At 39.5% G+C, this 15292-nt stretch overlaps 1 protein-coding gene across 7 annotated transcripts in view; it reads left to right on the top strand.

The window, feature by feature from the left end:
* The window catches only part of LOC117171614 (WD repeat-containing protein 13-like), a 138985-nt gene that overhangs the window by 13329 nt on the left and 110364 nt on the right, over nt 1–15292 (top strand). For 2 of the 7 annotated variants that reach the window (XM_033359078.1, XM_033359077.1), the window contains exon 2: nt 6286–6357. The exons of the other annotated variants lie outside the window; for them this stretch is intronic. The gene's annotated coding sequence lies outside the window, so the exon portion shown is untranslated. The remainder of the gene's footprint in view (nt 1–6285; nt 6358–15292) is intronic. 7 annotated transcript variants of the gene reach the window in all.

Genomic DNA, 15292 nt, shown 5'->3' on the forward strand with positions numbered 1-15292 from the left:
TATTACAGGCGTAATAAATATTAGGAGTAGTTATTTTACTAGTTTGTTTTAACGTTAATAACAAATGAACATGATGTAATCCATGTTTTTGATACTCAACAACATAAACGTATGCTTGTACTTCGCCGAAGAATTGTTGTTTTACTATAATGTTGATTAATTCATCTTTTTTTGCATTAAAAACTCGTAAAACAATGTCTGGTCAATATGATGCTGTCTGACCATGTAATAAATGATCTTTCACTTCAGCCCAGTTTGGATTACATGTCATAGTTATAAACAAATCTGCCGTACCGAATTTTCTTAGAATTGCCATTGCATCTTGATAGCGCTGTAGCATATTACAAGGAATGATGATGGGAGAATGATCATTTTTCCAACAGCAGTATGTAAATCATTTGATCTTTGTTCTAATTGATCAATTAATCCCTGATAGGTATCAGCGCAAAGTGTTTTTTGATTCAATCTGCAGGAATTCAGCCTATTCTTTTGGATTTTCACGTAATTATCGACCACTCACTGTTGAAATATTCATCCACCCATAAAAAGTACATTATTATCTCTAGTTGCCCTTCTATATTTAATATATGCAGATCGTGAGACTTGGCCGCGTCTATTAACACATGGTATGCTGTCATTCCAACCTTCTGTCCCATAAGGATAAAATAATGGATAAATTCAAAGTTCCGATCCATAGAGCTGACAAATTGAAAGACAAAATTATTAGAAAATTTTTTTTTTTAAATTGCAAAAATTTGTGACCAGAAAAACGTTTGAACTTGCTTCATATGTAATTTCTAACATTTTAAATTCGATATCGCGTTTCGTCTGAACGTAATTTGTGTTTCAAACAAATGTAAAATAAATTTTTGTAGCTTACGGTCACATGGTCCCATTATTCGCGATTTTTGAGTACTATTAAACTTAAGTCTTAAATGAGGTATGCTTACATACTTCTTCGTCCTTAAGATCAGTAGTGTTAGAGTTCAATCTAAGTTAACTATACGATCTTGAATTAACGCGTAAGTTGACACAATGAAAAATCCACACGTTAGATTGTTTATGTAAATTTTAATAAATGTAACAAATATAAGTAATACAGTAAAACATTACGACCACTTGGCCTAAACTTTCGACTCTTTAGCCCAAAAACTCGGTCCGCGATCCGACTCAACAGCCTCGCAATTCTACACTCACCTTAAACTATTTTATAACAACTCAACGCTACCTAGCAACCTTGTATAAAATAGAACTATGTATGTATTTTTCTAACAGTAGTCTCCATGTTCTCGTCTGAATGTTAAGCTTGTAATAAAATTTGTCATAATTACAATGGTTATAACAACATTAGAAAAGTTCTATGTGAATAAAATATAAATTGCTTTAGTATAAAATAATTACAACATCATTTGTTATCAAGATAAGTAGTATTAAGCACGATAAATTATGTAAGCACATCTCATATCACTTTTAATAAAAGAGAATAGATTAAGAAAATACGATGTAAACTAATTATGACACGTGTGGTAAAATGAAAAAAAAATATCGACTAAGATGCACATGGATCAAGCTTCATGTATGGAGGATCCGAAACTGCGCGCGGCGGTAACGTGGCCAACATTCGGCGTGCCACCCTATTGGCTGCACGACAACTAGTCCGTAGACAATTGATCCGCGCGACAATTGAACCGTGGACAATTGATCCGCGACAATTCATCCGCGATAATTCACAAAAACAAATTTTATTATTATAAAAATTTTAAGCTACAATTTTGTGATATTTAAATATTTATTTCTATAATAACAGTAAATATATTTGGTAAGTTCCAAAAAAGTTTACTAAAACAACTCATACAAATTAATAAAATGCATTCGCCACAATTAAAAGTTAATAATACAATACCGCATTCAATTTAGAAGAGAGCTAATAAAATATTTTGTGTAATTATAATATAAATAACAAGACAATAATTAATACAGCCATATTATATTCCAATCACGACTTTTCACACAACTGCAACGTCGTATTTCTCCAGAACAAACAATTATGTAACCTTAACAATAGCAGCAACAGATTTCAAGTATTTTAATTTTTCCGTTTCATCATAATGCTCAACGACATATTTCAAACGTTCATCTTTAGTAGCATATATTTTCCGTTTAACAGGAGCAACATTAACACCAGTATCAATTTGTGTCACAGATACCTCTGTCAAGACTTGAATATCTTTAAGTACATTAACAAAAGCACTGAATACAGCATGAAAAATTCCAACTTGTTTCATTAGTGAACAATGCCACCCCTCTACTCCATTATTACTGCGCATTTCACCATCAATAATCGCTTGATAACAATTCCACAAAGTTAAATCAAACATCGGTTTCGCTCGCCCACGCCCAGAGCGTTTACGTTCGCCAATCCATGATCGCTCAAAACACGTTAGCAAATCATTTAATTCCTCACTGTGCTCATCAAAAAACGGTGATGCTACTAGCTCCTCACACGCTTCAATTACATGGTCAATCGGCACACATGCAAGTGCCATGAGCATTTTCATATTAATAAAATTATTCATGTCAGAATTGTAATTGCACTGTAATCCTCAATTTTGTATATGACGAAAAATATATTGCGTAAAGTGGAAGAGACATCCAGATATAACACAATGGGAAATTATTTTTGAAAATGCTCCAATGAATGCACGTTCAAAGTCTACAACTACCCTTTTCGGATTCAAATGTGGCTGAAAACGTTTGATGACTGTCAACATGGAAGAGTACAATTTCTTTGACATATTCGAAGCTAAGACATACACTAATGGTAATAATTTATCATGATATAAGCCGTGGATGGAGTATAACTGTGTAAATATCGTCGGCACTGAATCAAATGTTCCATCACAATACCACAATTGACACTGCGCCAAAATTTCTAAATTCTTCTGTGTAGCATAAATAACGAAACGTCCTGGACCTTTACCACTATCGTGAAGTAGGAACAACTCATTACTGCTAGTCATCTGATAAAGCGGTGGTATAACTAACTCATCTAACGAAGGTGGATTTACAGAAGCAGTACTGCGATCATGCTGCCTCAATCTTCGAAAAAGTACGAGTCAAAGATCTCACTTTGGGTAACTGTGCGCGAACAGGTGATGCAAACGATGCTAATACACGTGAAACTACAGCGGCACTGCTGTTATTACTCTTGGCAGCTTTTTTCTTGATAGCTTCTTTAGCTTTTTTGCAGCAACAAACACCACATTACCAGCATGATTGTGCTGACCAGTAACATCAATAATTTTCCCTAAATATAATAAAAAACATTAAAATTAGCACAAAAAACAATCAAAGTCAAAAAAAAGTACAATCAAAATACTCATTACCAGTACGTTTATCGGTTGTTGTGTGAATTATTACGGAACATGATCGTTTCTTATATTCAACGCAACGCCATGTTACATTTGTGTTGTTGACACTTTTCTTTGCATACAAATGGCCTTCGTGTAACAACATTAAACCACGCCGTTGTGATTTTAGAAACTTCAGTGACATTTTAAGAACGTTAATAACACAGAAATTGAAAAAAACCAACAAACAATAACAATAAACCGACGTACTTCATTTAACTCAGATATCAAGATATGGAATGCTACAACATTCAAACGGTTCTATTACTGAATCCACGATGTTTAGTATTTAAAAGGTAACTGTAAGCAACGCCCTCTATCAATTATAAATATAGACTACGTAAGTCAAATAAAGAAGTTACCAATTATCGATAAGTTTTTTTTCAGTAAATTGGAATAATAAAATTTTGCATTTACAATTAACATAACAGAATTTTTCCCTTAAAACACAATTGTCCGCGGGCCAACTAGCGTGTCATCCTATTAGATCTGAGGTAGCAATTAAAAACAGCGCATTAAAAAGATTGATCAATAGTTAGCTCGATACCATATACAAGGTCTAAATTCAAACGGACCTCCTTTTCTAACATTTAGAGATAGAAAGAGAGGTCCGTTCGGTTTTCGACTTCGAAACAGGAGCGGAGCCACACTGCAGTAACTATATGTCGTTGGAATAGCACGTCACTTAGCAACCCTGAATATACATGTAGCTGTCTGCATTCAAACTAAAATGAGAAGCCAATCCGCAATCAGGAAAAGACGTAACAAATTTCGATATATTTCGAGTTCGACTCTTTCATCTTCTTTTTATAATGGGATTCTACGTATAGCGAGTTCACGATGACATCATTTTGTGTAAGTTACCCAATTTTTTTAGAAAAAAAATATAAAATAGGTGCACATACTACCCCCCAGGAAAAAAGAAAGGATTCATACGAATACGTCTGAATTCGTTAGAGTAAAATACACGCTCGAATTCGCCCCAATTTGTCACGGCGAATTTCAGCCAATTCTGATTCATAAAATGCAATTTTTATTAATTCTTTTCGAATTGACTTCGACCACGCATGTATATGAATTCACACGCATTCAATGAGCGCTGTGTCAATTCGTATCTAAGCATCCACATTCTTTTAAACGAATCAGAAAACAGGATTCACGTGTATTCAAAAAAGTTAATTCACCCTAACCTTTCGGGGTAGGGGAAAAAGTATCGTAAATTTTAAAATGCAGTTACTTTTTTTTCTATTTCCTCTGAATCCTTAACTGATTTCGCTCAAATTTGGTGGATATCATTTTTTTAGTCATTGAAACAAAACAGGGGCATGAGACCAAAGAAATTTTAATGAAAAAATCCACCAATAGTAAATAAGGCCTGCCCTATAGTACAGTTGTTGCAGCTCCCTTTTGAGGTCCTGCAATCTCTCGTATTTAACATTCTCCGTATGGGGACTCTACATGGAGACTCTGACATTGTAAAACGGGAACGTTTTGTGAATTGGCCAACTGTCGGGTTTTTTACGCGGAGAGAGAAATGTCCCTAGGCGTTCTAAAAGCTGATTGGCTGATAGATTCAGATCGTGCGGAGTAACCAGGACCGTCGCTATTATTTTGGGTATCGCAAAGATTCTGATATCTTTGCTGGGGAGTATTTATGAATTTAATGTTTTGCCAATTAAATTTTCAGTTGTAAACGTAGTAAATAATTTTCCCTGTACGAAAAGTTGAAGGTATTGTACTTTTAGAGCATTTTGCGGGTTAGGGATTATGCCAATAAACATCAAACTTGTAGATCTGCAGTGACAACTGGCGCCACCGTGATCGTATAGGCAACTATTTGCGGCCTTTAAATCCAAAAATTCTTAATTATCTTTCGCTTTGATTATATTGTGTTGAACGCACGGTTCAACTTATTGTTAAGAGAGACGAATTCTTTATTTTTTTGTTCCAAGAGGGTTGCGTATTTGTTTGTGGAAAAAGTAAGACCCTAAAATTGGATCTAATATAAATTGCATACATTTTCAAAATTAAACCATTTTAGGCAATTTTAAGCTAGAAACATTAATTTATACATTAAAATTTATTTTGAAACCTTTTTAAATATTCTCGTAAAAACTTTGTTTAAAAAAATATTTAAAAAGTTTCTAGGATTCTAAGTGTGACGAGAACTCCCTAACCTCCCCGAAGGGGCGGTTTTTATAGGTTTGTATCGATTAACGCTTCCAGAACATTCTACCAGTCATACAAACTACAAAAAACTAATGCGCAGATGCGTGCTAAAGGCGGGTGTACACGGTGTTGATTATTCTTGACGTAAACTACAAGTATTATATAGAGAATATTATTATTATTACTATATCGCTTATAATCGGGGTACATAATACCCTCCTCTTTAGACATTATTTCGACCTCGAAATCCTTCGATTTTAGAAATGAACCCTTCTCGTATTTGACGATCTCAGTAGAGACATTCGTTGATGTACTGCTTCTACATCAGATGTATAAGTTACAAAATTAGGTTGATTGTCTACTCTATTTTAGATACCAAAATGTATAACTTCCTTAGGTATGCATCTACTTATATATCCTAGCACTCTACATTTAAAAAATGAACATACATAATTACTGATCCTCTCTGTATATATCCTAAACGATTGAACCATTCTGAAGTATACTTTGGACATCGTTTAAACTAAGTTTTGCTTTTCACAGTACTTAATCGGAAATGGGATTATTCTTTTTACGGACCCTTCCTGGTTTTTAATAATCGGAATAACTAAACGTTTCTTGGTCTTCTCTTGTTTAACTTGTATTCTTTGTTTAGCTTTCCTGATAATATAATCGTATTTAAATTTCCATTTCTTTATTAAATCAGCGTAACTAAGAGTTGGTGACCTTGGTATTGCTGATTGGATATTAGGATCTCTTCTGGAAGTCATCTCGAAAGGTGAGAAGCCTGTGATTGTATTTTTCATTGGATTAATTATGAACGTAATGAATTTTAAATTTTCATCCTATTGTTTACCATTATCTTCCATTGATGTCTTGATTAGATTTTTTTAAGTTGATTGCATTCTTTCTATGTTACTGTTTGCTTGTGGGTGGAAAGACCTTGTTTTTATATGCTTGATATTTAATGCATCTTCAAATTGCTGCATTAATTCTGATAAGAAATTTGTTACTTGATCGGTGAGTATTATATATCTATATATATATAATTAAAAATTTGTCATAAGGACAATCGCAGGATTTCGCCGGGAGCGGGTGCTAATCTGAAAAATTGCACCCGCTTCCAGCGAAATCGCGGTAAAATTTCAGCCACAACCATGTCTCACAACCGTGAGATAGGTAGTTACAGTCTGTAAAGGGATCAATACGACGATTCAGCAAAAGCCTCGTGCACCCTAAGAACACGGAGCGACCCAAGGAGTTGTCCTTGGGTCGCTCCGCCTTCTGCATTTTTCCCGCAAGCGTTCTAGCATATTTTTAACACGCAGGAATGCTTTTTAGACCATTAGCAAGTGAAAGCTTGGCACCTCCAAGAGCGCACCATAGAGCGAACAATTGTCGAGAATATAAAGTTCCAGTATATGCGGCACTTCCCATTCTCGACAATTGACTCAATTTCCCTAGGAGCATTTAGAGGAGCAATATTAAGGTGAATGCCGTAGGAGTGACAGAGATGGTAATAAAGCACTCTTAGTGCCGCATTGTGCCTTCGAATGTAGGTCTTTCCCGCGTGAGTTGGACAACTAGATAGTATGTGAGCTACATGCTCGGGGTGTGCATGGCACGCCCTGCAGCTATCATCGGAAATGTCTTGGCTCAAAATGTGGCGACGGTATGTTAAGGTGGAAATGACACAGTCTTAGCATTCAAAAATGAAACCCTCTGTACCAGACTTCCATCCGGGCGATTTAAGGAAAGCAAACGTTAGCTCACAAGACATTGACTGATCCTTCACATTTAAGTGGAAGATACCGTGCATCCTCTTATCGAGGAGCTGTTCACGAAAGTTTTTCTCTTGTGCTTTCTTAATCCGGGTTTTCAGGAGTGAGTACTCGAGATAGATAAGATTTGATGCATTTTGCTCACCCCTAATACTGAAGTCAAGTCCGAGTGTTTCAGCAGCCTTTGTACAGAAATGCTCCTTTGCCCACTACTTCGTGGTCTCTTCCATTTGCAACTATATGTGCTGTACCCAGAATAATCCTGTTGTGAAGACATTCAAGACTCAATATTCCGCGACCCCCTTGACGGCAAGCATGTTCGTTGCAGATACTTTGTTCCTCGCCGACAGTTCGGAAGACGAAATCTGTCGGATGAGACGTTTGTATCTGCTTCGGAGAGTATCCTTTATAGATGTCACATCCTGAATGCGACTCTGTGGCACACCCAGGTATGTATAAGTCTCTCCAGCGCAAAGGTGTCGTATGGCGCTTCTATCAACGAGCTCAGGATCTTCAGGGATGCCATTAAGTTTTCCTTGCTTCAAATCTCTGAAACGTGACCTTGTTAGTTGTCACGCGATTTTTGCCACATGAGATAGTAAATCTGGTTTTCCAAAGCGGCATCAATCTCTCTATGCACCCAACTATTTGCGGATGAACCTTTAGGATTTCCAAAAGACAGATGATAAGTCTATGGGATGTCGAATCGAAAGCGTTCCGATTATCAATCCAGGCCATCGATAGTTCACGCTGGTAGAATGCTGCATCTTTGCAGACACATCTATCGATGAGCAGGTTCTCTCGACATCCGGCTACGCCTTTCTTTGAACCTCGTTGTTCATACATTTCTTGCCACACAGGTTCAATTGCCCGAACAATCCTATCATTTAGGATAGCTGTGATTATCTTATAAAGCGTGTTCAGACAAGATATTGGCTTGTAGTTCTTCGGGTCAGCTAAGTTGCCTATTTTCGGCAGGAGGATTGTGCGCCCTTCCACCAACCACTCTGGAATCGGCTTTTCCGACTTCAAATATGAGGTGAAAATACGGGCCAAATGCTGATGGGTTGAAGAAAACTTCTTCCACCAGAAGGTTTTGATACGATCTGGTCCCGGTGCGGAATAGTTCTTCATCCCTCTTAATACTTTTTTCACCTCCTTGGTAGTGATGGGTGGGCATTCTTTATCAGGTGTTATGAGGGCAACACATAACTCTTTGAAGCTATCTATATTTTCTGAGTCTTCGTCCAGTCTATGCTGAACTTCGTAGACATCTCTCCAAAATACTTCGATCTCCTCTGGTTTGGGTGGGTGTTCGACAGTAACTGGAGGGTTTTGGAAGAGTCGAGATGGGTCAGAGTGAAACTGTTGATTTTCTCTGACTCACCTCTCCCTCCGCTCTAGACTTCTCTTAGCGTCAGATAGTATACGTATTCTCTTAACAATATGCTGTCTGATGGTCAGCAGCTTTGAAAAATGTCCACGAAGCTCGTCATCCATTTCAGCCAGATCTTTAGGCTTGAGAGAAACCTTGGTGTTGATGTTTCTCCGGGTCGTAAAGCATCGCTCTTCATCTATTAGATGCCTGCCCGCGGTTGGTCTTAGTGTTGCCTCTCTTTCTTTGTTGCCGGCTTGTTCTAGCTGTGGTAGAGTAGGCGAAAAGTGTGCGAAAAAAGACTGTGCGAAAAGTGCGATAGCTCCGGTTGTTTCTCGCACCACAGAGCATGCAGCCGTGCCATGTAACCCCGTTAACGGGCCACACTCGCATCGTAGCACTCTAGCAAGTCGTGATTAAGTTGATCCATCCACACAAAGGTCGCGAGGTCCCGCCGATCCATCGCATTGAATCCATTTTCATTGGCTCCCCCAGCTCCAGATTGGTCGGCATTGTTGGCCGACCCATTGTCGGGAGCCCTGCGCGTTCTGTTGTTTTGAACCGCACTTACTACAACTATGTCTGATGTTGTCATTGTTGTTTCCACGAGAAGCTAGGGAAAGGGGTTCGTCCATCTTTGTAGATTCGGTTAGGTTTTGATTCCTCTAGAATCAAACAGAAGGGCCTATGACAAATCCACCGACCGCGTCCTCGGGTTGCGGATAGAGGATCCCTGTACCAATGGTTTGTGCTGAATATGGCTACAAAAACAAATAGGCAGTCGCCGACAATTGTTCAGGGGTTGTCCCGAAGGAATTAACCCTCAAGCGGAGATGCGAAAACTGTGCCGAAAGCTGAATGGCACCTGGGTGAGGTGTTCAGAACGGTGACTCTGGGATACCGGGCGACCACTCAGAGTACGCAGCCTTATCCTTGCATGCGGGGCTCTACAAGGATGGACGAACCCCTTTCCCTAGCTTCTCGTGGGTACAACAATGACAACACCAAGCATAGTTGTAGTAAGTGCGGTTCAAAACAGCAGAACGCGCAGGCCTCCCGACAATGGGTCGGCCAACAATGTCGACCAATCTAAAGCTAGGGGAGCCAATAAAAATGGATTCAATTCGATCAATCGGTGGGATCTCGCGACCTTTGGGTGGACGCAGCGACTGAAACACGACTTGCTAGAGTGCTACGATGCGAGTGCGGCACTTTCCGCAGCAACGTCTGCGAAACCATACTGAACTACTCCGAAAAAGGGGCTGTGTAAGCGGAACGCCTACTCTACCACAGCTAGAACAAGTCGGCAACAGAGAAAGAGAGGCGACACTAAGACCAACCGTGGGCAGGCTTCCAATAGAGAAATAGCGATGCTTTATGATCCGGAGGAACATCAACACCAGGTTTCTCTCAAGCCTAAATATCTGGTTAAAATGGATGACGAACTTCGTGGACATTTTTCGGGAGAATCCGACCTCTGGGCTATCTCATTGTGTGTATAATGCAGCGAGAGCTTTGGCCGATGCGAACCGCAAAACAAAACCAACGGTTGATCGTAAAACTAAAAGACGAATGCATCAACTTGCCATCAAGATAGGCTGGGAAAGACAATACGCGTTCTGCATTCATTGTGTAATTGACTACATCACAACTGGCAGGAATTTTACCGCCAAGGTTCGAAAGTTCGCGCGCGAACTCCGGACCCGTTATCACACACTTAACAAGTGGAAGCTGCTGACCATCAGGCAGCATATTGTTGAGAGAATACGGATACTATCTGACGCTAAGAGAAGTCCAGAGCGGAGGGAGACATGGGTCAGAGAAAATCAACGGTTTCTCTCTGACCCATTTCGACCCTTCCAAGACCCTCCAGTCACTGTTGAACACTCACCCAAACCAGAGGAGGTCGAAGTATTTTGCAGAGAAGTCTACGAAGTGCAGCATAGACTGGACGAAGACTCAGAAAATATAAATAGCTTCAAGGAGATATGTGATGTCCTCATAATACTTGATAAAGAATGCCCACCCATCACTACCGAGGAGGTGAAAAAAGTATTAAGAGTGACGAAGAACTATTCCGCTCTGGGACAAGATTGTATCAAAACCGTCTGGTGGAAGATGTTTTCTTCAAACCATCAGCATTTGGCCCGTGTTTTCACCTCGTATTTAAAGTCGGAAGCGCCGATTCCGGAGTGGTTGGTGGAAGGGCGCACAATACTCCTGCGGAAAATAGGCAACTTAGCTGACCCGAAGAATTACAGGCCAATCACTGGTCTGAATACACTTTATTATGAACAACGAGGCTCAATGAAAGGCATAGCGGGATGTCGGGAGAACCTGCTCATCGATAGATGTGTCTGCAAAGATGCAGCATTCTACCAGCGTGACATATCAATGGCCTGGATTGATTATCGGAAAGCTTTCGATTCGACCTTCCATAGACTATCTCATCTGGAAAAAATCGGATTGTCGAACGATATACCAAGGAAATTGGCATGGAAGTTGGGTTAGACAAATGCGCCAAGGTTTATTTGAAGCGAGGCAAACGTAATGCCATCCCTGAAGATCCTGAGCTCGTTGATAGAAGCGCTATACGACAACTTTGAGCTGGAGAGACTTATACATACCTGGGCGTGCCACAGAGCCGCATTCAGGATGTTACATCTATAAAGTATACTCTCCGAAGCAGATACAAACGTCTCATCCGACAGATTTGGTCTTCCGAACTGTCGGCGAGGAAGAAAGTATCTGCAACGAACATGCAGGAGGCTGCTGAAACACTCGGACTTGACTTCAGTATTAGGGGTGAGCAAAATGCATCAAATCTTATCTATCTCGAGTACTCACTCCTGAAAACCCGGATTAAGAAAGCACAAGAGAAAAACTTTCGTGAACAGCTCCTCAATAAGAGGATGCATGGTATCTTCCACAGAAATGTGAAGGATCAGTCAATGTCTTGTGAGCTAACGTTTACTTTCCTTGAATCGCCCGGATTGACGTCTGGTACGGAGGGTTTCATTTTTGCATACTAAGACAGTGTGATTTGCACCTTAACATACCGTCGCCACATTTTGAGCCAAGACATTCCTGATGATAGCTGCAGGGCGTGCCATGCACACCCCGAACATTTAGCTCACATACTGTCTAGTTACCCAACTCACGCGGGAACGACCTACATCTAAAGGCACAATGCGGCACTAAGAGTGGGTTATTACCATCTCTGTCTCTCTTAAGGCATTAACCTTAATATCGCTCCTCTAAATGCTCTTAGGCAAATATACCCTACTCTTATCACTTATCTTTTTTTCTTTCTTTGCGTATTGCACTTAATAAATAGTTCTATCCTTCATTTGAAATGCTGGCCTCCTGTTCATTTGTGGTTGGACGAACTTTCTTTTTCCCTGAGTTAGCGTAGCGTAAATCGAATCACCGTACTGATTCCGTTATAATTATTTACAGGTGTTCTTTTTGATTTATAAACCCTCATTAGCAAGATGTTCGTAAACTAAACCTTTCTTTCGCTAGTGGCTGGCGCCCTAGATTCATAAGACAATAAACCCCCATTGTTTTTAGATTCTTTAATTTTGTTGGACACTGTAGTCGAAAATTTTGCTTCGCGGAATGACAAGACCTACGCGTTAATGATAAATAGAAGTATCCGAAAAATACTTAATATAAAATCGCAGCACTGCATGGTCCAAAGGACATTGATTTGGAGCGGCCCTGAACTTTAAATAAACTGTGGATTTTCTTTTACAATTTTCCGAGTGTTGTGGAGTTTAGTGTAACTCGGAAATTTTTGTTGTTGCAATTTTCCTAGTTTGAAATTGGAGTAAGACTAACATTTTTCTTTGACTATTCAAAGTTTCGAATTTATAAGTGAGACTTTTAGATAATTTTTGTTGCGATTTTTAGAAAGTTTTGAGATTTTAAACTCGCTTGCTGACGTAGGAACTTACACAGGATCAAAAAAGATTGATCGCGGATTCGGGTTATACATCCGTGATATCGGCAGTGTCAAAAGACAAAACAGGAATAGAGTCGCATTTTGAGAGTTTAATAGCGGCTCTACCCAGTGGTTTATTAACACACCCCACACTCCAATAACCACAACGGTACAAACGGGGGTAACTAACACTAGTTCTTTAACAACGGTCGCAATGCCTAGTTACGGCAATGAATATGGCTTAACCAATACAAACGTGACGGGATTTTTAAACACAGTCCTAATATCAGCCGTTAAACCGTCTCTCTTCCCTGCGATTAGTCCAACAAATTTCTCGTTTAACTACGCTTAAATTCTCGGATTGTCAAACCCCTTGAACATCCCGGACCCGGTGGTTGCTTTCGAAAATAAGGAAACAAGCGATAGCCACTTGAAAATTCCGAACCGCGTTATGCAGGATACCCCTACCACTCAAAGCAGAAAGCTGATTCTGCCAAATCCAGGCGTAGAAAGAATAGAAACGCCACTTACGATCCTAAGTATTTTCGGGAAATTCAAGCCGAGCTTCGAACAAAAGGAAAGTCGCGATGCTATTCGTAAGGATCAAAGTAAAATATCTAACCTAGGTACAGTATTTTCTAACACCGCAGTCTCAGAACCTGAGACCGAAGATCTCAGGAACAAAAAGAATAGAAAACATAGCTCAGGTCTCAATAGAAGCAAATTAAAAAGATATAGCCGAACGTCTTTTAAAACCGTGAACCTAGTCTTCAGGAATCAAGGCGTTGGAATAACATAGGATTTAAAGACCACCGCTCTCGCGATTAATCCTCAGACAGGGATACAGTTTATAACAAGAGAACAGCCAATAGGAACCGACGCGGAAATAGATATTTGGGAAAGGTAGTTCTAGGCCGGAACCTTACGTTCAACGGTAAAAGTAATCTGAGCGCAGGTGGCTTTCTAACAAAAATGGAGGATCGTAGGAAGCTTACTGGAGTATCAGATGAGGAATTACTATTGGCAATACGGGTTTTATTAGAGGGAATTCCGTCAAAATGGTTTAAAAATCATGAGAAGGAATTTTATAGTTTAACGAAAATTTCGAAAGGAATTTAGATCTCACTTTGGCGACGATGACTTCGAACGAAGGGTCAAAGAGCAAATACAGGCTAGAAAATACGGTAAAGATGAGTCTATTGATTATTTACCCGAAGTAAAAAGTCTGATAAATTTGCTTGAAGACGAAGTACCGATAGTAAACCAACTGGATTGGGTCCATAGAGGTCTCCGACATGACTGTCACAAAATCATCCATCGCTCAGATTATAGATAATTCCACGAACTATCTCGTATCGGGAGAACCTGGGAGAAAGAATGGAACGTATGCATTAGCATACGTTCATTACGTTATACGTTCATACGTATGCATTAACGATCAATACGGAACGTAGACAGGGTGCAGGCGATAATAATAACAATAATTCTCGTGTTCCAAAACCCAAATAATAATGGAGAGTATATTGAAGATATTGAAACGCTTTTCGCTTCCCGAGCTGGACAGCAAAAACATGTGCATCAAACTGTAAGCAATGGAACATCAACTGTACCTGCTGAGGATGTTTTGGCTAGCGATAGCTATTTGCAGCTAACCACCTTGACAGAAGTACCATGAGAGAGCATCAATTGGGATACCACAATAAAAGAGGAATTTGTGGGTTTCTATTACGAAAGTGCGAAGTTTGAAACGAAAGTGGAAAAAGGATACAATTTACGAACGAAATTTTCTGCAAAGCATCTTAATATACAGAAAGTCGCACTAAGAGATGTTATCGCTAAGGTAAAGGACCTCAGGACTAATCTACACGCGACAGAAGACTGAACAATGGCTTATCAAGTGGTCTAACACCGACCTTGAAAAGTTAAACAGAATCGTCCGTGTAGAAATGACGAAGCACCGAATGCACCATAAAATTTCAGCGATTAAATATTTGAATAGCGATTGGGTAGTTCTGTCGCGACATATAAATGGTAGGGGCGTTGTAGATGTCAAAAAACTGTGTTAGTCACAAGTTACACAGTTGAAGGACTATTTTAACAGCAAACGAAATTTTGCGTTTTACATCACTTTCTGTAAAGCGGATCTTGACTGCATAGAGGAATTAGAAATACAGTGGCGGCAGAAAGCTATCCACGGCGATCACCCCTAAACGTTAGATCAATATGAAGTGGATAGTGGGACATCCAATATTTGGCTAAGTAGGGGTGTTCTGTATCAGGAGACGGAAGGATTCCTCATTGCGATACAGGACAAGGTTGTCAGTACCAGGAATTATCGCAAACAAGCATTACATCAGGACGTGAATGATCGGTGCCGATTATGCGGAGATGCCAACGAATCCATTGAGCACATTATTGATGGCTGTCGCGCAATGTCTCAGAGTGAATATACGCACAGACATAATGATGTAGTGGGCATTGAACATCAACAATTTGCCCTAAAGTTTTAGCTCTAACAAGGAAACTATCCCAGGTGTCCCTCACCGATTTTGATGAAACTGCAATATGTTGTAGTACATCGAAAAATAAGAGACACGTATTTTTTTTTATC

This window comes from Belonocnema kinseyi, chromosome 4 (genome assembly GCF_010883055.1).
Source record: "Belonocnema kinseyi isolate 2016_QV_RU_SX_M_011 chromosome 4, B_treatae_v1, whole genome shotgun sequence".
Taxonomy (NCBI): Eukaryota; Metazoa; Arthropoda; class Insecta; order Hymenoptera; family Cynipidae; genus Belonocnema; species Belonocnema kinseyi.